The sequence below is a fragment of the Ascidiella aspersa genome, chromosome 6 (assembly GCF_963924565.1).
Source record: "Ascidiella aspersa chromosome 6, kaAscAspe10.2, whole genome shotgun sequence".
Classification (NCBI taxonomy): domain Eukaryota; kingdom Metazoa; phylum Chordata; class Ascidiacea; order Phlebobranchia; family Ascidiidae; genus Ascidiella; species Ascidiella aspersa.
Window position 1 is genome coordinate 1,578,334 of NC_139452.1, and position 22,752 is coordinate 1,601,085.

Consider the following 22,752-nt stretch of genomic DNA (forward strand, 5'->3'; position numbering starts at 1 on the left):
TCTCTTGTCGTGCCGGGGAGCTTTAAATAACTTGGTAGTTTAGTTGGGGAATCTCTTGTCGTGCCGGAGAACTTTAAATAACTTTGTAGTTTAGTTGGGAAATCTCTTGTCGTGCCGGGGAACATTTAATAACTTGGCAGTATTATTGCGACCTCTCTCGTCGTGCCGGGGAACTTTTAATAACTTGGTAGTTTAGTTGGGGAATCTCTTGTCGTTCCGGAGAACTTTAAATAATTTTGTAGTTTAGTTGGGCAATCTCTTGTCGTGCCGGGGAACTTTAAATAACTTTGTAGTTTAGTTGGGGCCTCTCTTGTCGTGCCGGGGAACTTTAAATAACTTTGTAGTTTAGTTGGGGCCTCTCTTGTCGTGCCGGGGAGCTTTAAATAACTTGGTAGTTTAGTTGGGGCCTCTCTTGTCGTGCCGGAGAACTTTAAATAACTTTGTAGTTTAGTTGGGCAATCTCTTGTCGTGCCGGGGAACTTTTAATATGGTAGTTTAGTTGGGGCCTCTCTTGTCGTGCCGGGGAACATTAAATAACTTTGCATTTTAGTTGGGGCCTCTCTTGTCGTGCCGGGGAACTTTTAATAACTTTGTAGTTTAGTTGGGGAATCTCTTGTCGTGCCGGAGAACTTTAAATAACTTTGTAGTTTAGTTGGGCAATCTCTTGTCGTGCCGGGGAACTTTAAATAAGTTTGTAGTTTAGTTGGGGCCTCTCTTGTCGTGCCGGGGAACTTTAAATAACTTTGTAGTTTAGTTGGGGCCTCTCTTGTCGTGCCGGGGAGCTTTAAATAACTTGGTAGTTTAGTTGGGGAATCTCTTGTCGTGCCGGAGAACTTTAAATAACTTTGTAGTTTAGTTGGGGCCTCTCTTGTCGTGCCGGGGAACTTTTTCATAACTTTGTAGTTTAGTTGGGGCCTCTCTTGTCGTGCCGGAGAACTTTTTATAACTTGGTAGTATTATTGGGGCCTCTCTTGTCGTGCCAGGGAACTTTTAATAACTTGGTAGTTTAGTTGGGGCCTCTCTTGTCGTGCCGGGGGACTTTAAATAACTTGGTAGTTTAGTTGGGGCCTCTCTTGTCGTGCCGGGGAACTTTTTCATAACTTTTAGTTTAGTTGGGGCCTCTCTTGTCGTGCCGGGGAACTTTTTCATAACTTTGTATTTTAGTTGGGGCCTCTCTTGTCGTGCCGGGGAACTTTTAATAACTTGGTAGTTTAGTTGGGGAATCTCTTGTCGTTCCGGAGAACTTTAAATAATTTTGTAGTTTAGTTGGGCAATCTCTTGTCGTGCCGGGGAACTTTAAATAACTTTGTAGTTTAGTTGGGGCCTCTCTTGTCGTGCCGGGGAACTTTAAATAACTTTGTAGTTTAGTTGGGGCCTCTCTTGTCGTGCCGGGGAGCTTTAAATAACTTGGTAGTTTAGTTGGTGCCTCTCTTGTCGTGCCGGAGAACTTTAAATAACTTTGTAGTTTAGTTGGGCAATCTCTTGTCGTGCCGGGGAACTTTTAATATGGTAGTTTAGTTGGGGCCTCTCTTGTCGTGCCGGGGAACATTAAATAACTTTGCATTTTAGTTGGGGCCTCTCTTGTCGAGCCGGGGAACTTTTAATAACTTTGTAGTTTAGTTGGGGAATCTCTTGTCGTGCCGGAGAACTTTAAATAACTTTGTAGTTTAGTTGGGCAATCTCTTGTCGTGCCGGGGAACTTTAAATAAGTTTGTAGTTTAGTTGGGGCCTCTCTTGTCGTGCCGGGGAACTTTAAATAACTTTGTAGTTTAGTTGGGGCCTCTCTTGTCGTGCCGGGGAGCTTTAAATAACTTGGTAGTTTAGTTGGGGAATCTCTTGTCGTGCCGGAGAACTTTAAATAACTTTGTAGTTTAGTTGGGAAATCTCTTGTCGTGCCGGGGAACATTTAATAACTTGGCAGTATTATTGCGACCTCTCTCGTCGTGCCGGGGAACTTTTAATAACTTGGTAGTTTAGTTGGGGCCTCTCTTGTCGTGCCGGGGAACTTTAAATAACTTTGAATTTTAGTTGGGGCCTCTCTTGTCGTGCCGGGGAACTTTTAATAACTTTGTAGTTTAGTTGGGGAATCACTTGTCGTGCCGGAGAACTTTAAATGACTTTGTAGTTTAGTTGGGCAATCTCTTGTCGTGCCGGGGAACTTTAAATAACTTTGTAGTTTAGTTGGGGCCTCTCTTGTCGTGCCGGGGAACTTTAAATAACTTTGTAGTTTAGTTGGGGCTTTTCTTGTCGTGCCGGGGAGCTTTAAATAACTTTGTAGTTTAGTTGGGGCTTCTCTTGTCGTACCGAGCAACTTTAAATAAATTGATAGTTTAGTTGGGGCCTCTCTTGTCGTGCCGGGGAGCTTTAAATAACTTTGTAGTTTAGTTGGGGCCTCTCTTGTCGTGCCGGGGAACTTTAAATAACTTTGTATTTCAGTTGGGGAATCTGTTGTCGTGCCGGAGAACTTTAAATAACTTTGTAGTTTAGTTGGGCAATCTCTTGTCGTGCCGGGGAACTTTAAATAACTTTGTAGTTTAGTTGGGCAATCTCTTGTCGTGCCGGGGAACTTTAAATAACTTGGTAGAATTATTGGGGCCTCTCTTGTCATGCCGGGGAACTTTTTCATAACTTTGTAGTTTAGTTGGGGCCTCTCTTGCCGTGCCGGGGAACTTTTAATAACATGGTAGTATTATTGGGGTCTCTCTTGTCGTGCCAGGGTACTTTTAATAACTTGGTAGTTTAGTTGGGGCCTCTCTTGTCGTGCCGTTGAACTTTTTCATAACTTTGTAGTTTAGTTGGGGCCTCTCTTGTCGTGCCGGGGAAGTTTAAATAACTTTGTAGTTTAGTTGGGGCCTCTCTTGTCGTGCCGGGGAACTTTTTCATAACTTTGTAGTTTAGTTGGGGCCTCTCTTGTCGTGCCGGGGAACTTTAAATAACTTTGTAGTTTAGTTGGGGCCTCTCTTGTCGTGCCGGGGAACTTTAAATAACTTTGTAGTTTAGTTGGGACCTATCTTGTCGTGCCGGGGAACTTTAAATAACTTTGTAGTTTAGTTGGGGCCTCTCTTGTCGTGCCGGGGAACTTTAAATAACTTTGCATTTTAGTTGGGGCCTCTCTTGTCGTGCCGGGGAACTTCTAATAACTTTCTAGTTTAGTTGGGGCCTCTCTTGTCGTGCCGGCGAACTTTAAATAACTTTGCATTTTAGTTGGGTCCTCTCTTGTCGTGCCGGGGAACTTTAAATAACTTGGTAGTTTAGTTGGGACCTATCTTGTCGTGCCGGGGAACTTTAAATAACTTGGTAGTTTAGTTGGGGCCTCTCTTGTCGTGCCGGGGAACTTTAAATAACTTTGCATTTTAGTTGGGGCCTTTCTTGTCGTGCCGGGGAACTTTTAATAACTTTCTAGTTTAGTTGGGGCCTCTCTTGTCGTGCCGGGGAACTTTAAATAACTTTGCATTTTAGTTGGGGCCTCTCTTGTCGTGCCGGGGAACTTTTTCATAACTTTGTAGTTTAGTTGGGCCTTCTCTTGTCGTACCGAGCAACTTTAAATAAATTGATAGTTTAGTTGGGGCCTCTCTTGTCGTGCCGGGGAGCTTTAAATAACTTGGTAGTTTAGTTGGGGAATCTCTTGTCGTGCCGGGGAACTTTTTCATAACTTTGTAGTTTAGTTGGGGAATCTCTTGTCGTGCCGGAGAACTTTAAATAACTTTGTAGTTTAGTTGGGCAATCTCTTGTCGTGCCGGGGAACTTTAAATAAGTTTGTAGTTTAGTTGGGGCCTCTCTTGTCGTGCCGGGGAACTTTAAATAACTTTGTAGTTTAGTTGGGGCCTCTCTTGTCGTGCCGGGGAGCTTTAAATAACTTGGTAGTTTAGTTGGGGAATCTCTTGTCGTGCCGGAGAACTTTAAATAACTTTGTAGTTTAGTTGGGCAATCTCTTGTCGTGCCGGGGAACATTTAATAACTTGGCAGTATTATTGCGACCTCTCTCGTCGTGCCGGGGAACTTTTAATAACTTGGTAGTTTAGTTGGGGCCTCTCTTGTCGTGCCGGGGAACTTTAAATAACTTTGCATTTTAGTTGGGGCCTCTCTTGTCGTGCCGGGGAACTTTTAATAACTTTGTAGTTTAGTTGGGGAATCTCTTGTCGTGCCGGAGAACTTTAAATGACTTTGTAGTTTAGTTGGGCAATCTCTTGTCGTGCCGGGGAACTTTAAATAACTTTGTAGTTTAGTTGGGGCCTCTCTTGTCGTGCCGGGGAACTTTAAATAACTTTGTAGTTTAGTTGGGGCTTTTCTTGTCGTGCCGGGGAGCTTTAAATAACTTTGTAGTTTAGTTGGGGCTTCTCTTGTCGTACCGAGCAACTTTAAATAAATTGATAGTTTAGTTGGGGCCTCTCTTGTCGTGCCGTGCCGGGGAACTTTTAATAACTTGGTAGTATTATTGGGGTCTCTCTTGTCGTGCCAGGGTACTTTTAATAACTTGGTAGTTTAGTTGGGGCCTCTCTTGTCGTGTCGGTGAACTTTTTCATAACTTTGTAGTTTAGTTGGGGCCTCTCTTGTCGTGCCGGGGAAGTTTAAATAACTTTGTATTTTAGTTGGGGCCTCTCTTGTCGTGCCGGGGAACTTTTAATAACTTGGTAGTTTAGTTGGGGAATCTCTTGTCGTGCCGGAGAACTTTAAATAACTTGGTAGTTTAGTTGGGGCCTCTCTTGTCGTGCCGGGGAGCTTTAAATAACTTGGTAGTTTAGTTGGGGAATCTCTTGTCGTGCGGGAGAACTTTAAATAACTTTGTAGTTTAGTTGGGCAATCTCTTGTCGTGCCGGGGAACTTTAAATAACTTTGTAGTTTAGTTGGGGCCTCTCTTGTCGTGCCGGGGAACTTTAAATAACTTTGTAGTTTAGTTGGGGCCTCTCTTGTCGTGCCGGGGAACTTTAAATAACTTTGTAGTTTAGTTGGGGCTTCTCTTGTCGTGCCGGGGAGCTTTAAATAACTTTGTAGTTTAGTTGGGGCCTCTCTTGTCGTACCGAGCAACTTTAAATAAATTAATAGTTTAGTTGGGGCCTCTCTTGTCGTGCCGGGGAGCTTTAAATAACTTTGTAGTTTAGTTGGGGCCTCTCTTGTCGTGCCGGGGAACTTTAAATAACTTTGTATTTTAGTTGGGGCCTCTCTTTGTCGTGCCGGGGAACTTTTAATAACTTGGTAGTTTAGTTGGGGAATCTCTTGTCGTGCCGGAGAACTTTAAATAACTTGGTAGTTTAGTTGGGGCCTCTCTTGTCGTGCCGGAGAACTTTAAATAACTTTGTAGTTTAGTTGGGGCCTCTCTTGTCGTGCCGGGGAACTTTAAATAACTTAGTATTTTAGTTGGGGCCTCTCTTGTCGTGCCGGGGAACTTTTAATAACTTGGTAGTATTATTGGGGCCTCTCTTGTCGTGCCGGGGAACTTTTAATAACTTTGTAATTTAGTTGTATTTTAGTTGGGGCCTCTCTTGTCGTGCGGGGGAACTTTTAATAACTTGGTAGTATTATTGGGGCCTCTCTTGTCGTGCCGGGGAACTTTTAATAACTTGGTAGTTTAGTTGGGCCTCTCTTGTCGTGCCGGGGAACTTTTTCATAAGTTTGTAGTTTAGTTGGGGCCTCTCTTGTCGTGCCGGGGAACTTTTAATAACTTGGTAGTATTATTGGGGCCTCTCTTGTCGTGCCGGGGAACTTTTTCATCAGTTTGTAGTTTAGTTGGGGCCTCTCTTGTCGTGCCGGGAACTTTTTCATAACTTTGTAGTTTAGTTGGGGCCTCTCTTGCCGTGCCGGGGAACTTTTAATAACTTGGTAGTATTATTGGGGTCTCTCTTGTCGTGCCAGGGAACTTTTAATAACTTGGTAGTTTAGTTGGGGCCTCTCTTGTCGTGCCGGGGAACTTTTTCATAACTTTGTAGTTTAGTTTGGGCCTCTCTTGTCGTACCGAGCAACTTTAAATAAATTGATAGTTTAGTTGGGGCCTCTCTTGTCGTGCCGGGGAGCTTTAAATAACTTTGTAGTTTAGTTGGGGCCTCTCTTGTCGTGCCGGGGAACTTTAAATAACTTTGTATTTTAGTTGGGGAATCTGTTGTCGTGCCGGAGAACTTTAAATAACTTTGTAGTTTAGTTGGGGCCTCTCTTGTCCTGCCGGGGAACTTTTAATAATTTGGTAGTTTAGTTGGGGCCTCTCTTGTCGTGCCGGGGAACTTTTAATAACTTGGTAGTATTATTGGGGCCTCTCTTGTCGTGCCGGGGAACTTTTAATAACTTGGTAGTTTAGTTGGGCCTCTCTTGTCGTGCCGGGGAACTTTTTCATAAGTTTGTAGTTTAGTTGGGGCCTCTCTTGTCGTGCCGGGGAGCTTTTAATAACTTTGTAATTTAGTTGTATTTTAGTTGGGGCCTCTCTTGTCGTGCCGGGGAACTTTTAATAACTTGGTAGTATTATTGGGGCCTCTCTTGTCGTGCCGGGGAACTTTTAATAACTTGGTAGTTTAGTTGGGGAATCTCTTGTCGTTCCGGAGAACTTTAAATAATTTTGTAGTTTAGTTGGGCAATCTCTTGTCGTGCCGGGGAGCTTTAAATAACTTTGTAGTTTAGTTGGGGCCTCTCTTGTCGTGTCGGGGAACTTTAAATAAATTTGTAATTTAGTTGGGGCCTCTCTTGTCGTGCCGGGGAACTTTTAATAACTTGGTAGTTTAGTTGGGGCCTCTCTTGTCGTGCCGGGGAACTTTAAATAACTTTGTAGTTTAGTTGGGGCCTCTCTTGTCGTGCCGGGGAGCTTTAAATAAATTGGTAGTTTAGTTGGGGCCTCTCTTGTCGTGCCGGAGAACTTTAAATAACTTTGTAGTTTAGTTGGGCAATCTCTTGTCGTGCCGGGGAACTTTTAATATGGTAGTTTAGTTGGGGCCTCTCTTGTCGTGCCGGGGAACATTAAATAACTTTGCATTTTAGTTGGGGCCTCTCTTGTCGTGCCGGGGAACTTTTAATAACTTTGTAGTTTAGTTGGGGAATCTCTTGTCGTGCCGGAGAACTTTAAATAACTTTGTAGTTTAGTTGGGCAATCTCTTGTCGTGCCGGGGAACTTTAAATAAATTTGTAGTTTAGTTGGGGCCTCTTTTGTCGTGTCAGGGAACTTTAAATAACTTTGTAGTTTAGTTGGGTCTCTTTCGTCATGTCAGGGAACTTTTAATAACTTTGTAGTTTAGTTGGGTCTCTTTCGTCGTGCCGGGGAAACTAAATAACTTTGTAGTTTAGTTGGGGCCTCTCTTGTCGTGCCGGGGAACTTTTAATCATTTGGTAGTATTATTGGGGCCTCTCTTGTCGTGCCGGGGAACTTTTAATAACTTTGTAATTTAGTTGTATTTTAGTTGGGGCCTCTCTTGTCGTGCAGGGGAACTTTTAATAACTTGGTAGTTTAGTTGGGGCCTCTCTTGTCGTGCCGGGGAACTTTTTCATAACTTTGTAGTTTAGTTGGGGCATCTCTTGTCGTGCCGGGGAACTTTTTCATAACTTTGTATTTTAGTTGGGGAATCTCTTGTCGTGCCGGAGAACTATAAATAACTTTGTAGTTTAGTTGGGGCCTCTCTTATCGTGCCGGCAACTTTTTCATAACTTTGCAGTTTAGTTAGGCCTCTCTTGTCGTACCGGGCAACTTTAAATAACTTGATAGTTTAGTTGGGGCCTCTCTTGTCGTGCCGGGGAACTTTAAATAACTTTGTAGTTTAGTTGGGGCCTCTCTTATCGTGCCGGGGAACTTTTTCATAACTTTGCAGTTTAGTTAGGCCTCTATTGTCGTACCGGGCAACTTTAAATAACTTGATAGTTTAGTTGGGGCCTCTCTTGTCGTGCCGGGGAACTTTAAATAACTTTGTAGTTTAGTTGGAGACTCTCTTGTCGTGCCGGGGAACTTTAAATAACTTTGTAATTTAGTTGAATTTTAGTTGGGCCTCTCTTTTCGTTCCGGGGAACCTTAAATAAGTTTGTAGTTTAGTTGGGGCCTCTCTTGTCGTGCCGGGAACTTTTTCATAACTTTGCAGTTTAGTTGAAATAACTTGAAAGTTTAGTTGGGGCCTCTCTTGTCGTGCCGGGGAACTTTAAATAACTTTGTAATTTAGTTGGAGACTCTCTTGTCGTGCCGGGGAACTTTAAATAACTTTGTAATTTAGTTGTATTTTAGTTGGGGCCTCTCTTGTCGTGCCGGGGAACTTTTAATAACTTGGTAGTATTATTGGGGCCTCTCTTATCGTGCCGGGAACTTTTTCATAACTTTGCAGTTTAGTTAGGCCTCTCTTGTCGTACCGCGCAACTTTAAATAACTTGATAGTTTAGTTGGGGCCTCCCTTGTCGTGCCGGGGAACTTTAAATAACTTTGTAGTTTAGTTGGGGCCTCTCTTGTCGTGCCGGGGAAGTTTAAATAACTTTGTAGTTTAGTTGGGGCCTCTCTTGTCGTGCCGGGGAACTTTTTCATAACTTTGTAGTTTAGTTGGGGCCTCTCTTGTTGTGCCGGGGAAGTTTAAATAACTTTGTAGTTTAGTTGGGGCCTCTCTTGTCGTGCCGGGGAACTTTAAATAACTTGGTAGTTTAGTTGGGACCTCTCTTGTCGTGCCGGGGAACTTTAAATAACTTTGTAGTTTAGTTGGGGCCTCTCTTGTCGTGCCGGGGAACTTTAAATAACTTTGCATTTTAGTTGGGGCCTCTCTTGTCGTGCCGGGGAACTTTTAATAACTTTCTAGTTTAGTTGGGGCCTCTCTTGTCGTGCCGGGGAACTTTAAATAACTTTGCATTTTAGTTGGGTCCTCTCTTGTCGTGCCGGGGAACTTTAAATAACTTGGTAGTTTAGTTGGGACCTATCTTGTCGTGCCGGGGAACTTTAAATAACTTGGTAGTTTAGTTGGGGCCTCTCTTGTCGTGCCGGGGAACTTTTAATAACTTTCTAGTTTAGTTGGGGCCTCTCTTGTCGTGCCGGGGAACTTTAAATAACTTTGCATTTTAGTTGGGGCCTCTCTTGTCGTGCCGGGGAACTTTTTCATAACTTTGTAGTTTAGTTGGGGCTTCTCTTGTCGTACCGAGCAACTTTAAATAAATTGATAGTTTAGTTGGGGCCTCTCTTGTCGTGCCGGGGAGCTTTAAATAACTTGGTAGTTTAGTTGGGGAATCTCTTGTCGTGCCGGGGAACTTTTTCATAACTTTGTAGTTTAGTTGGGGAATCTCTTGTCGTGCCGGAGAACTTTAAATAACTTTGTAGTTTAGTTGGGCAATCTCTTGTCGTGCCGGGGAACTTTAAATAAGTTTGTAGTTTAGTTGGGGCCTCTCTTGTCGTGCCGGGGAACTTTAAATAACTTTGTAGTTTAGTTGGGGCCTCTCTTGTCGTGCCGGGGAGCTTTAAATAACTTGGTAGTTTAGTTGGGGAATCTCTTGTCGTGCCGGAGAACTTTAAATAACTTTGTAGTTTAGTTGGGCAATCTCTTGTCGTGCCGGGGAACATTTAATAACTTGGCAGTATTATTGCGACCTCTCTCGTCGTGCCGGGGAACTTTTAATAACTTGGTAGTTTAGTTGGGGCCTCTCTTGTCGTGCCGGGGAACTTTAAATAACTTTGCATTTTAGTTGGGGCCTCTCTTGTCGTGCCGGGAAACTTTTAATAACTTTGTAGTTTAGTTGGGGAATCTCTTGTCGTGCCGGAGAACTTTAAATGACCTTGTAGTTTAGTTGGGCAATCTCTTGTCGTGCCGGGGAACTTTAAATAACTTTGTAGTTTAGTTGGGGCCTCTCTTGTCGTGCCGGGGAACTTTAAATAACTTTGTAGTTTAGTTAAGGCTTTTCTTGTCGTGCCGGGGAGCTTTAAATAACTTTGTAGTTTAGTTGGGGCTTCTCTTGTCGTACCGAGCAACTTTAAATAAATTGATAGTTTAGTTGGGGCCTCTCTTGTCGTGCCGGGGAGCTTTAAATAACTTTGTAGTTTAGTTGGGGCCTCTCTTGTCGTGCCGGGGAACTTTAAATAACTTTGTATTTCAGTTGGGGCCTCTCTTGTCGTGCCGGAGAACTTTAAATAACTTTGTAGTTTAGTTGGGCAATCTCTTGTCGTGCCGGGGAACTTTAAATAAATTTGTAGTTTAGTTGGGCAATCTCTTGTCGTGCCGGGGAACTTTAAATAACTTGGTAGAATTATTGGGGCCTCTCTTGTCATGCCGGGGAACTTTTTCATAACTTTGTAGTTTAGTTGGGGCCTCTCTTGCCGTGCCGGGGAACTTTTAATAACTTGGTAGTAATATTGGGGTCTCTCTTGTCGTGCCAGGGTACTTTTAATAACTTGGTAGTTTAGTTGGGGCCTCTCTTGTCGTGCCGGGGAACTTTTTCATAACTTTGTAGTTTAGTTGGGGCCTCTCTTGTCGTGCCGGGGAAGTTTAAATAACTTTGTATTTTAGTTGGGTCCTCTCTTGTCGTGCCGGGGAACTTTAAATAACTTGGTAGTTTAGTTGGGACCTATCTTGTCGTGCCGGGGAACTTTAAATAACTTTGTAGTTTAGTTGGGGCCTCTCTTGTCGTGCCGGGGAACTTTAAATAACTTTGCATTTTAGTTGGGGCCTCTCTTGTCGTGCCGGGGAACTTTTAATAACTTTCTAGTTTAGTTGGGGCCTCTCTTGTCGTGCCGGGGAACTTTAAATAACTTTGCATTTTAGTTGGGTCCTCTCTTGTCGTGCCGGGGAACTTTGAATAACTTGGTAGTTTAGTTGGGACCTATCTTGTCGTGCCGGGGAACTTTAAATAACTTGGTAGTTTAGTTGGGGCCTCTCTTGTCGTGCCGGGGAACTTTAAATAACTTTGCATTTTAGTTGGGGCCTCTCTTGTCGTGCCGGGGAACTTTTAATAACTTTCTAGTTTAGTTGGGGCCTCTCTTGTCGTGCCGGGGAACTTTAAATAACTTTGCATTTTAGTTGGGGCCTCTCTTGTCGTGCCGGGGAACTTTTAATAACTTTGTAGTTTAGTTGGGGAATCTCTTGTCGTGCCGGAGAACTTTAAATAACTTGGTAGTTTAGTTGGGGCCTCTCTTGTCGTGCCGGGGAACTTTAAATAACTTTGCATTTTAGTTGGGGCCTCTCTTGTCGTGCCGGGGAACTTTTAATAACCTTCTAGTTTACTTGGGGCCTCTCTTGTCGTGCCGGGGAACTTTAAATAACTTTGCATTTTAGTTGGGGCCTCTCTTGTCGTGCCGGGGAACTTTTAATAACTTTGTAGTTTAGTTGGGGAATCTCTTGTCGTGCCGGAGAACTTTAAATGACTTTGTAGTTTAGTTGGGCAATCTCTTGTCGTGCCGGGGAACTTTAAATAACTTTGTAGTTTAGTAGGGGCCTCTCTTGTCGTGCCGGGGAACTTTAAATAACTTTCTAGTTTAGTTGGGGCCTCTCTTGTCGTGCCGGGGAACTTTAAATAACTTGGTAGTTTAGTTGGGGCCTCTCTTGTCGTGCCGGGAAGCTTTAAATAACTTTGTAGTTTAGTTGGGGCCTCTCTTGTCGTGCCGGGGAACTTTAAATAACTTTGTATTTTGGTTGGGGAATCTGTTGTCGTGCCGGAGAACTTTAAATAACTTTGTAGTTTAGTTGGGCAATCTCTTGTCGTGCCGGGGAACTTTAAATAACTTGGTAGAATTATTGGGGCCTCTCTTGTCGTGCCGGGGAACTTTTTCATAACTTTGTAGTTTAGTTGGGGCCCCTCTTGCCGTGCCGGGGAACTTTTAATAACTTGGTAGTATTATTGGGGTCTCTCTTGTCGTGCCAGGGTACTTTTAATAACTTGGTAGTTTAGTTGGGGCCTCTCTTGTCGTGTCGGGAACTTTTTCATAACTTTGTAGTTTAGTTGGGGCCTCTCTTGTCGTGCCGGGGAAGTTTAAATAACTTTGTATTTTAGTTGGGGCCTCTCTTGTCGTGCCGGGGAACTTTTAATAACTTGGTAGTTTAGTTGGGGAATCTCTTGTCGTGCCGGAGAACTTTAAATAACTTGGTAGTTTAGTTGGGCAATCTCTTGTCGTGCCGGGGAACTTTAAATAACTTTGTAGTTTAGTTGGGGCCTCTCTTGTCGTGCCGGGGATCTTTAAATAACTTTGTAGTTTAGTTGGGGCCTCTCTTGTCGTGCCGGGGAACTTTAAATAACTTTGTAGTTTAGTTGGGGCCTCTCTTGTCGTGCCGGGGAACTTTAAATAACTTTGTAGTTTAGTTGGGGCTTCTCTTGTCGTGCCGGGGAGCTTTAAATAACTTTGTAGTTTAGTTGGGGCCTCTCTTGTGGTACCGAGCAACTTTAAATAAATTAATAGTTTAGTTGGGGCCTCTCTTGTCGTGCCGGGGAGCTTCAAATAACTTTGTAGTTTAGTTGGGGCCTCTCTTGTCGTGCCGGGGAACTTTAAATAACTTTGTATTTTAGTTGGGGCCTCTCTTTGTCGTGCCGGGGAACTTTTAATAACTTGGTAGTTTAGTTGGGGAATCTCTTGTCGTGCCGGGGAACTTTAAATAACTTAGTATTTTAGTTGGGGCCTCTCTTGTCGTGCCGGGGAACTTTAAATAACTTGGTAGTTTAGTTGGGGCCTCTCTTGTCGTGCCGGAGAACTTTAAATAACTTTGTAGTTTAGTTGGGGCCTCTCTTGTCGTGCCGGGGAACTTTAAATAACTTAGTATTTTAGTTGGGGCCTCTCTTGTCGTGCCGGGGAACTTTTAATAACTTGGTAGTATTATTGGGGCCTCTCTTGTCCTGCCGGGGAACTTTTAATAACTTTGTAATTTAGTTGTATTTTAGTTGGGGCCTCTCTTGTCGTGCGGGGGAACTTTTAATAACTTGGTAGTATTATTGGGGCCTCTCTTGTCGTGCCGGGGAACTTTTAATAACTTGGTAGTTTAGTTGGGCCTCTCTTGTCGTGCCGGGGAACTTTTTCATAAGTTTGTAGTTTAGTTGGGGCCTCTCTTGTCGTGCCGGGGAACTTTTAATAACTTGGTAGTATTATTGGGGCCTCTCTTGTCGTGCCGGGGAACTTTTTCATCAGTTTGTAGTTTAGTTGGGGCCTCTCTTGTCGTGCCGGGAACTTTTTCATAACTTTGTAGTTTAGTTGGGGCCTCTCTTGCCGTGCCGGGGAACTTTTAATAACTTGGTAGTATTATTGGGGTCTCTCTCGTCGTGCCAGGGAACTTTTAATAACTTGGTAGTTTAGTTGGGGCCTCTCTTGTCGTGCCGGGGAACTTTTTCATAACTTTGTAGTTTAGTTTGGGCCTCTCTTGTCGTACCGAGCAACTTTAAATAAATTGATAGTTTAGTTGGGGCCTCTCTTGTCGTGCCGGGGAGCTTTAAATAACTTTGTAGTTTAGTTGGGGCCTCTCTTGTCGTGCCGGGGAACTTTAAATAACTTTGTATTTTAGTTGGGGAATCTGTTGTCGTGCCGGAGAACTTTAAATAACTTTGTAGTTTAGTTGGGGCCTCTCTTGTTCTGCCGGGGAACTTTTAATAATTTGGTAGTTTAGTTGGGGCCTCTCTTGTCGTGCCGGGGAACTTTTAATAACTTGGTAGTATTATTGGGGCCTCTCTTATCGTGCCGGGGAACTTTTTCATAAGTTTGTAGTTTAGTTGGGGCCTCTCTTGTCGTGCCGGGGAGCTTTTAATAACTTTGTAATTTAGTTGTATTTTAGTTGGGGCCTCTCTTGTCGTGCCGGGGAACTTTTAATAACTTGGTAGTTTAGTTGGGGCCTCTCTTGTCGTGCCGGGGAGCTTTTAATAACTTTGTAATTTAGTTGTATTTTAGTTGGGGCCTCTCTTGTCGTGCCGGGGAACTTTTAATAACTTGGTAGTATTATTGGGGTCTCTCTCGTCGTGCCAGGGAACTTTTAATAACTTGGTAGTTTAGTTGGGGCCTCTCTTGTCGTGCCGGGGAACTTTTTCATAACTTTGTAGTTTAGTTTGGGCCTCTCTTGTCGTACCGAGCAACTTTAAATAAATTGATAGTTTAGTTGGGGCCTCTCTTGTCGTGCCGGGGAACTTTTTCATAACTTTGTAGTTTAGTTTGGGCCTCTCTTGTCGCACCGAGCAACTTTAAATAAATTGATAGTTTAGTTGGGGCCTCTCTTGTCGTGCCGGGGAGCTTTAAATAACTTTGTAGTTTAGTTGGGGCCTCTCTTGTCGTGCCGGGGAACTTTAAATAACTTTGTATTTTAGTTGGGGAATCTGTTGTCGTGCCGGAGAACTTTAAATAACTTTGTAGTTTAGTTGGGGCCTCTCTTGTCCTGCCGGGGAACTTTTAATAATTTGGTAGTTTAGTTGGGGCCTCTCTTGTCGTGCCGGGGAACTTTTAATAACTTGGTAGTATTATTGGGGCCTCTCTTATCGTGCCGGGGAACTTTTTCATAAGTTTGTAGTTTAGTTGGGGCCTCTCTTGTCGTGCCGGGGAGCTTTTAATAACTTTGTAATTTAGTTGTATTTTAGTTGGGGCCTCTCTTGTCGTGCCGGGGAACTTTTAATAACTTGGTAGTATTATTGGGGCCTCTCTTGTCGTGCCGGGGAACTTTTAATAACTTGGTAGTTTAGTTGGGGAATCTCTTGTCGTTCCGGAGAACTTTAAATAATTTTGTAGTTTAGTTGGGCAATCTCTTGTCGTGCCGGGGAGCTTTAAATAACTTTGTAGTTTAGTTGGGGCCTCTCTTGTCGTGTCGGGGAACTTTAAATAAATTTGTAGTTTAGTTGGGGCCTCTCTTGTCGTGCCGGGGAACTTTTAATAACTTGGTAGTTTAGTTGGGGCCTCTCTTGTCGTGCCGGGGAACTTTAAATAACTTTGTAGTTTAGTTGGGGCCTCTCTTGTCGTGCCGGGGAGCTTTAAATAACTTGGTAGTTTAGTTGGGGCCTCTCTTGTCGTGCCGGAGAACTTTAAATAACTTTGTAGTTTAGTTGGGCAATATCTTGTCGTGCCGAGGAACTTTTAATATGGTAGTTTAGTTGGGGCCTCTCTTGTCGTGCCGGGGAACATTAAATAACTTTGCATTTTAGTTGGGGCCTCTCTTGTCGTGCCGGGGAACTTTTAATAACTTTGTAGTTTAGTTGGGGAATCTCTTGTCGTGCCGGAGAACTTTAAATAACTTTGTAGTTTAGTTGGGCAATCTCTTGTCGTGCCGGGGAACTTTAAATAAATTTGTAGTTTAGTTGGGGCCTCTCTTGTCGTGTCAGGGAACTTTAAATAAATTTGTAGTTTAGTTGGGGCCTCTTTTGTCGTGTCAGGGAACTTTAAATAACTTTGTAGTTTAGTTGGGTCTCTTTCGTCATGTCAGGGAACTTTTAATAACTTTGTAGTTTAGTTGGGTCTCTTTCGTCGTGCCGGGGAAACTAAATAACTTTGTAGTTTAGTTGGGGCCTCTCTTGTCGTGCCGGGGAACTTTTAATCATTTGGTAGTATTATTGGGGCCTCTCTTGTCGTGCCGGGGAACTTTTAATAACTTTGTAATTTAGTTGTATTTTAGTTGGAGCCTCTCTTGTCGTGCAGGGGAACTTTTAATAACTTTGTAGTTTAGTTGGGGCCTCTCTTGTCGTGCCGGGGAACTTTTTCATAACTTTGTAGTTTAGTTGGGGCCTCTCTTGTCGTGCCGGGGAAGTTTAAATAACTTTGTATTTTAGTTGGGTCCTCTCTTGTCGTGCCGGGGAACTTTAAATAACTTGGTAGTTTAGTTGGGACCTATCTTGTCGTGCCGGGGAACTTTAAATAACTTTGTAGTTTAGTTGGGGCCTCTCTTGTCGTGCCGGGGAACTTTAAATAACTTTGCATTTTAGTTGGGGCCTCTCTTGTCGTGCCGGGGAACTTTTAATAACTTTCTAGTTTAGTTGGGGCCTCTCTTGTCGTGCCGGGGAACTTTAAATAACTTTGCATTTTAGTTGGGTCCTCTCTTGTCGTGCCGGGGAACTTTAAATAACTTGGTAGTTTAGTTGGGACCTATCTTGTCGTGCCGGGAAACTTTAAATAACTTGGTAGTTTAGTTGGGGCCTCTCTTGTCGTGCCGGGGAACTTTAAATAACTTTGCATTTTAGTTGGGGCCTCTCTTGTCGTGCCGGGGAACTTTTAATAACTTTCTAGTTTAGTTGGGGCCTCTCTTGTCGTGCCGGGGAACTTTAAATAACTTTGCATTTTAGTTGGGGCCTCTCTTGTCGTGCCGGGGAACTTTTAATAACTTTGTAGTTTAGTTGGGGAATCTCTTGTCGTGCCGGAGAACTTTAAATAACTTGGTAGTTTAGTTGGGGCCTCTCTTGTCGTGCCGGGGAACTTTAAATAACTTTGCATTTTAGTTGGGGCCTCTCTTGTCGTGCCGGGGAACTTTTAATAACCTTCTAGTTTACTTTGGCCTCTCTTGTCGTGCCGGGGAACTTTAAATAACTTTGCATTTTAGTTGGGGCCTCTCTTGTCGTGCCGGGGAACTTTTAATAACTTTGTAGTTTAGTTGGGGAATCTCTTGTCGTGCCGGAGAACTTTAAATGACTTTGTAGTTTAGTTGGGCAATCTCTTGTCGTGCCGGGGAACTTTAAATAACTTGTAGTTTAGTAGGGGCCTCTCTTGTCGTGCCGGGGAACTTTAAATAACTTTCTAGTTTAGTTGGGGCCTCTCTTGTCGTGCCGGGGAACTTTAAATAACTTGGTAGTTTAGTTGGGGCCTCTCTTGTCGTGCCGGGGAGCTTTAAATAACTTTGTAGTTTAGTTGGGGCCTCTCTTGTCGTGCCGGGGAACTTTAAATAACTTTGTATTTTGGTTGGGGAATCTGTTGTCGTGCCGGAGAACTTTAAATAACTTTGTAGTTTAGTTGGGCAATCTCTTGTCGTGCCGGGGAACTTTAAATAACTTGGTAGAATTATTGGGGCCTCTCTTGTCGTGCCGGGGAACTTTTTCATAACTTTGTAGTTTAGTTGGGGCCCCTCTTGCCGTGCCGGGGAACTTTTAATAACTTGGTAGTATTATTGGGGTCTCTCTTGTCGTGCCAGGGTACTTTTAATAACTTGGTAGTTTAGTTGGGGCCTCTCTTGTCGTGTCGGGAACTTTTTCATAACTTTGTAGTTTAGTTGGGGCCTCTCTTGTCGTGCCGGGGAAGTTTAAATAACTTTGTATTTTAGTTGGGGCCTCTCTTGTCGTGCCGGGGAACTTTTAATAACTTGGTAGTTTAGTTGGGGAATCTCTTGTCGTGCCGGAGAACTTTAAATAACTTGGTAGTTTAGTTGGGGCCTCTCTTGTCGTGCCGGGGAGCTTTAAATAACTTGGTAGTTTAGTTGGGGAATCTCTTGTCGTGCCGGAGAACTTTAAATAACTTTGTAGTTTAGTTGGGCAATCTCTTGTCGTGCCGGGGAACTTTAAATAACTTTGTAGTTTAGTTGGGGCCTCTCTTGTCGTGCCGGGGAACTTTAAATAACTTTGTAGTTTAGTTGGGGCCTCTCTTGTCGTGCCGGGGAACTTTAAATAACTTTGTAGTTTAGTTGGGGCTTCTCTTGTCGTGCCGGGGAGCTTTAAATAACTTTGTAGTTTAGTTGGGGCCTCTCTTGTGGTACCGAGCAACTTTAAATAAATTAATAGTTTAGTTGGGGCCTCTCTTGTCGTGCCGGGGAGCTTCAAATAACTTTGTAGTTTAGTTGGGGCCTCTCTTGTCGTGCCGGGGAACTTTAAATAACTTTGTATTTTAGTTGGGGCCTCTCTTTGTCGTGCCGGGGAACTTTTAATAACTTGGTAGTTTAGTTGGGGAATCTCTTGTCGTGCCGGGGAACTTTAAATAACTTAGTATTTTAGTTGGGGCCTCTCTTGTCGTGCCGGGGAACTTTAAATAACTTGGTAGTTTAGTTGGGGCCTCTCTTGTCGTGCCGGAGAACTTTAAATAACTTTGTAGTTTAGTTGGGGCCTCTCTTGTCGTGCCGGGGAACTTTAAATAACTTAGTATTTTAGTTGGGGCCTCTCTTGTCGTGCCGGGGAACTTTTAATAACTTGGTAGTATTATTGGGGCCTCTCTTGTCCTGCCGGGGAACTTTTAATAACTTTGTAATTTAGTTGTATTTTAGTTGGGGCCTCTCTTGTCGTGCGGGGGAACTTTTAATAACTTGGTAGTATTATTGGGGCCTCTCTTGTCGTGCCGGGGAACTTTTAATAACTTGGTAGTTTAGTTGGGCCTCTCTTGTCGTGCCGGGGAACTTTTTCATAAGTTTGTAGTTTAGTTGGGGCCTCTCTTGTCGTGCCGGGGAACTTTTAATAACTTGGTAGTATTATTGGGGCCTCTCTTGTCGTGCCGGGGAACTTTTTCATCAGTTTGTAGTTTAGTTGGGGCCTCTCTTGTCGTGCCGGGAACTTTTTCATAACTTTGTAGTTTAGTTGGGGCCTCTCTTGCCGTGCCGGGGAACTTTTAATAACTTGGTAGTATTATTGGGGTCTCTCTCGTCGTGCCAGGGAACTTTTAATAACTTGGTAGTTTAGTTGGGGCCTCTCTTGTCGTGCCGGGGAACTTTTTCATAACTTTGTAGTTTAGTTTGGGCCTCTCTTGTCGTACCGAGCAACTTTAAATAAATTGATAGTTTAGTTGGGGCCTCTCTTGTCGTGCCGGGGAACTTTAAATAACTTTGTATTTTAGTTGGGGAATCTGTTGTCGTGCCGGAGAACTTTAAATAACTTTGTAGTTTAGTTGGGGCCTCTCTTGTTCTGCCGGGGAACTTTTAATAATTTGGTAGTTTAGTTGGGGCCTCTCTTGTCGTGCCGGGGAACTTTTAATAACTTGGTAGTATTATTGGGGCCTCTCTTATCGTGCCGGGGAACTTTTTCATAAGTTTGTAGTTTAGTTGGGGCCTCTCTTGTCGTGCCGGGGAGCTTTTAATAACTTTGTAATTTAGTTGTATTTTAGTTGGGGCCTCTCTTGTCGTGCCGGGGAACTTTTAATAACTTGGTAGTTTAGTTGGGGCCTCTCTTGTCGTGCCGGGGAGCTTTTAATAACTTTGTAATTTAGTTGTATTTTAGTTGGGGCCTCTCTTGTCGTGCCGGGGAACTTTTAATAACTTGGTAGTATTATTGGGGTCTCTCTCGTCGTGCCAGGGAACTTTTAATAACTTGGTAGTTTAGTTGGGGCCTCTCTTGTCGTGCCGGGGAACTTTTTTATAACTTTGTAGTTTAGTTTGGGCCTCTCTTGTCGTACCGAGCAACTTTAAATAAATTGATAGTTTAGTTGGGGCCTCTCTTGTCGTGCCGGGGAACTTTTTCATAACTTTGTAGTTTAGTTTGGGCCTCTCTTGTCGTACCGAGCAACTTTAAATAAATTGATAGTTTAGTTGGGGCCTCTCTTGTCGTGCCGGGGAGATTTAAATAACTTTGTAGTTTAGTTGGGGCCTCTCTTGTCGTGCCGGGGAACTTTAAATAACTTTGTATTTTAGTTGGGGAATCTGTTGTCGTGCCGGAGAACTTTAAATAACTTTGTAGTTTAGTTTGGGCCTCTCTTGTCCTGCCGGGGAACTTTTAATAATTTGGTAGTTTAGTTGGGGCCTCTCTTGTCGTGCCGGGGAACTTTTAATAACTTGGTAGTATTATTGGGGCCTCTCTTATCGTGCCGGGGAACTTTTTCATAAGTTTGTAGTTTAGTTGGGGCCTCTCTTGTCGTGCCGGGGAGCTTTTAATAACTTTGTAATTTAGTTGTATTTTAGTTGGGGCCTCTCTTGTCGTGCCGGGGAACTTTTAATAACTTGGTAGTATTATTGGGGCCTCTCTTGTCGTGCCGGGGAACTTTTAATAACTTGGTAGTTTAGTTGGGGAATCTCTTGTCGTTCCGGAGAACTTTAAATAATTTTGTAGTTTAGTTGGGCAATCTCTTGTCGTGCCGGGGAGCTTTAAATAACTTTGTAGTTTAGTTGGGGCCTCTCTTGTCGTGTCGGGGAACTTTAAATAAATTTGTAGTTTAGTTGGGGCCTCTCTTGTCGTGCCGGGGAACTTTTAATGACTTGGTAGTTTAGTTGGGGCCTCTCTTGTCGTGCCGGGGAACTTTAAATAACTTTGTAGTTTAGTTGGGGCCTCTCTTGTCGTGCCGGGGAGCTTTAAATAACTTGGTAGTTTAGTTGGGGCCTCTCTTGTCGTGCCGGAGAACTTTAAATAACTTTGTAGTTTAGTTGGGCAATATCTTGTCGTGCCGAGGAACTTTTAATATGGTAGTTTAGTTGGGGCCTCTCTTGTCGTGCCGGGGAACATTAAATAACTTTGCATTTTAGTTGGGGCCTCTCTTGTCGTGCCGGGGAACTTTTAATAACTTTGTAGTTTAGTTGGGGAATCTCTTGTCGTGCCGGAGAACTTTAAATAACTTTGTAGTTTAGTTGGGCAATCTCTTGTCGTGCCGGGGAACTTTAAATAAATTTGTAGTTTAGTTGGGGCCTCTCTTGTCGTGTCAGGGAACTTTAAATAAATTTGTAGTTTAGTTGGGGCCTCTTTTGTCGTGTCAGGGAACTTTAAATAACTTTGTAGTTTAGTTGGGTCTCTTTCGTCATGTCAGGGAACTTTTAATAACTTTGTAGTTTAGTTGGGTCTCTTTCGTCGTGCCGGGGAAACTAAATAACTTTGTAGTTTAGTTGGGGCCTCTCTTGTCGTGCCGGGGAACTTTTAATCATTTGGTAGTATTATTGGGGCCTCTCTTGTCGTGCCGGGGAACTTTTAATAACTTTGTAATTTAGTTGTATTTTAGTTGGAGCCTCTCTTGTCGTGCAGGGGAACTTTTAATAACTTTGTAGTTTAGTTGGGGCCTCTCTTGTCGTGCCGGGGAACTTTTTCATAACTTTGTAGTTTAGTTGGGGCATCTCTTGTCGTGCCGGGGAACTTTTTCATAACTTTGTATTTTAGTTGGGGCCTCTCTTGTCGTGCCGGGGAACTTTTAATAACTTTCTAGTTTAGTTGGGGCCTCTCTTGTCGTGCCGGGGAACTTTAAATAACTTTGCATTTTAGTTGGGTCCTCTCTTGTCGTGCCGGGGAACTTTAAATAACTTGGTAGTTTAGTTGGGACCTATCTTGTCGTGCCGGGGAACTTTAAATAACTTGGTAGTTTAGTTGGGGCCTCTCTTGTCGTGCCGGGGAACTTTAAATAACTTTGCATTTTAGTTGGGGCCTCTCTTGTCGTGCCGGGGAACTTTTAATAATTTTCTAGTTTAGTTGGGGCCTCTCTTGTCGTGCCGGGGAACTTTAAATAACTTTGCATTTTAGTTGGGGCCTCTCTTGTCGTGCCGGGGAACTTTTAATAACTTTGTAGTTTAGTTGGGGAATCTCTTGTCGTGCCGGAGAACTTTAAATAACTTGGTAGTTTAGTTGGGGCCTCTCTTGTCGTGCCGGGGAACTTTAAATAACTTTGCATTTTAGTTGGGGCCTCTCTTGTCGTGCCGGGGAACTTTTAATAACTTTCTAGTTTAGTTGGGGCCTCTCTTGTCGTGCCGGGGAACTTTAAATAACTTTGCATTTTAGTTGGGGCCTCTCTTGTCGTGCCGGGGAACTTTTAATAACTTTGTAGTTTAGTTGGGGAATCTCTTGTCGTGCCGGAGAACTTTAAATGACTTTGTAGTTTAGTTGGGCAATCTCTTGTCGTGCCGGGGAACTTTAAATAACTTTGTAGTTTAGTAGGGGCCTCTCTTGTCGTGCCGGGGAATTTTAAATAACTTTCTAGTTTAGTTGGGGCCTCTCTTGTCGTGCCGGGGAACTTTAAATAAATTTGTAGTTTAGTTGGGGCCTCTCTTGTCGTGCCGGGGAACTTTAAATAACTTTGTAGTTTAGTTGGGGCCTCTCTTGTCGTGCCGGGGAGCTTTAAATAACTTTGTAGTTTAGTTGGGGCCTCTCTTGTCGTGCCGGGGAACTTTAAATAACTTTGTATTTTAGTTGGGGAATCTGTTGTCGTGCCGGAGAACTTTAAATAACTTTGTAGTTTAGTTGGGCAATCTCTTGTCGTGCCGGGGAACTTTAAATAACTTGGTAGAATTATTGGGGCCTCTCTTGTCGTGCCGGGGAACTTTTTCATAACTTTGTAGTTTAGTGGGGGCCTCTCTTGCCGTGCCGGGGAACTTTTAATAACTTGGTAGTATTATTGGGGTCTCTCTTGTCGTGCCAGGGTACTTTTAATAACTTGGTAGTTTAGTTGGGGCCTCTCTTGTCGTGTCGGGAACTTTTTCATAACTTTGTAGTTTAGTTGGGGCCTCTCTTGTCGTGCCGGGGAAGTTTAAATAACTTTGTATTTTAGTTGGGGCCTCTCTTGTCGTGCCGGGGAACTTTTAATAACTTGGTAGTTTAGTTGGGGAATCTCTTGTCGTGCCGGAGAACTTTAAATAACTTTGTAGTTTAGTTGGGCAATCTCTTGTCGTGCCGGGGAACTTTAAATAACTTTGTAGTTTAGTTGGGGCCTCTCTTGTCGTGCCGGGGAACTTTAAATAACTTTGTAGTTTAGTTGGGGCCTCTCTTGTCGTGCCGGGGAACTTTAAATAACTTTGTAGTTTAGTTGGGGCTTCTCTTGTCGTGCCGGGGAGCTTTAAATAACTTTGTAGTTTAGTTGGGGCCTCTCTTGTCGTGCCGGGGAACTTTAAATAACTTTGTAGTTTAGTTGGGGCCTCTCTTGTCGTGCCGGGGAGCTTTAAATAACTTTGTAGTTTAGTTGGGGCCTCTCTTGTCGTGCCGGGGAACTTTAAATAACTTTGTATTTTAGTTGGGGAATCTGTTGTCGTGCCGGAGAACTTTAAATAACTTTGTAGTTTAGTTGGGCAATCTCTTGTC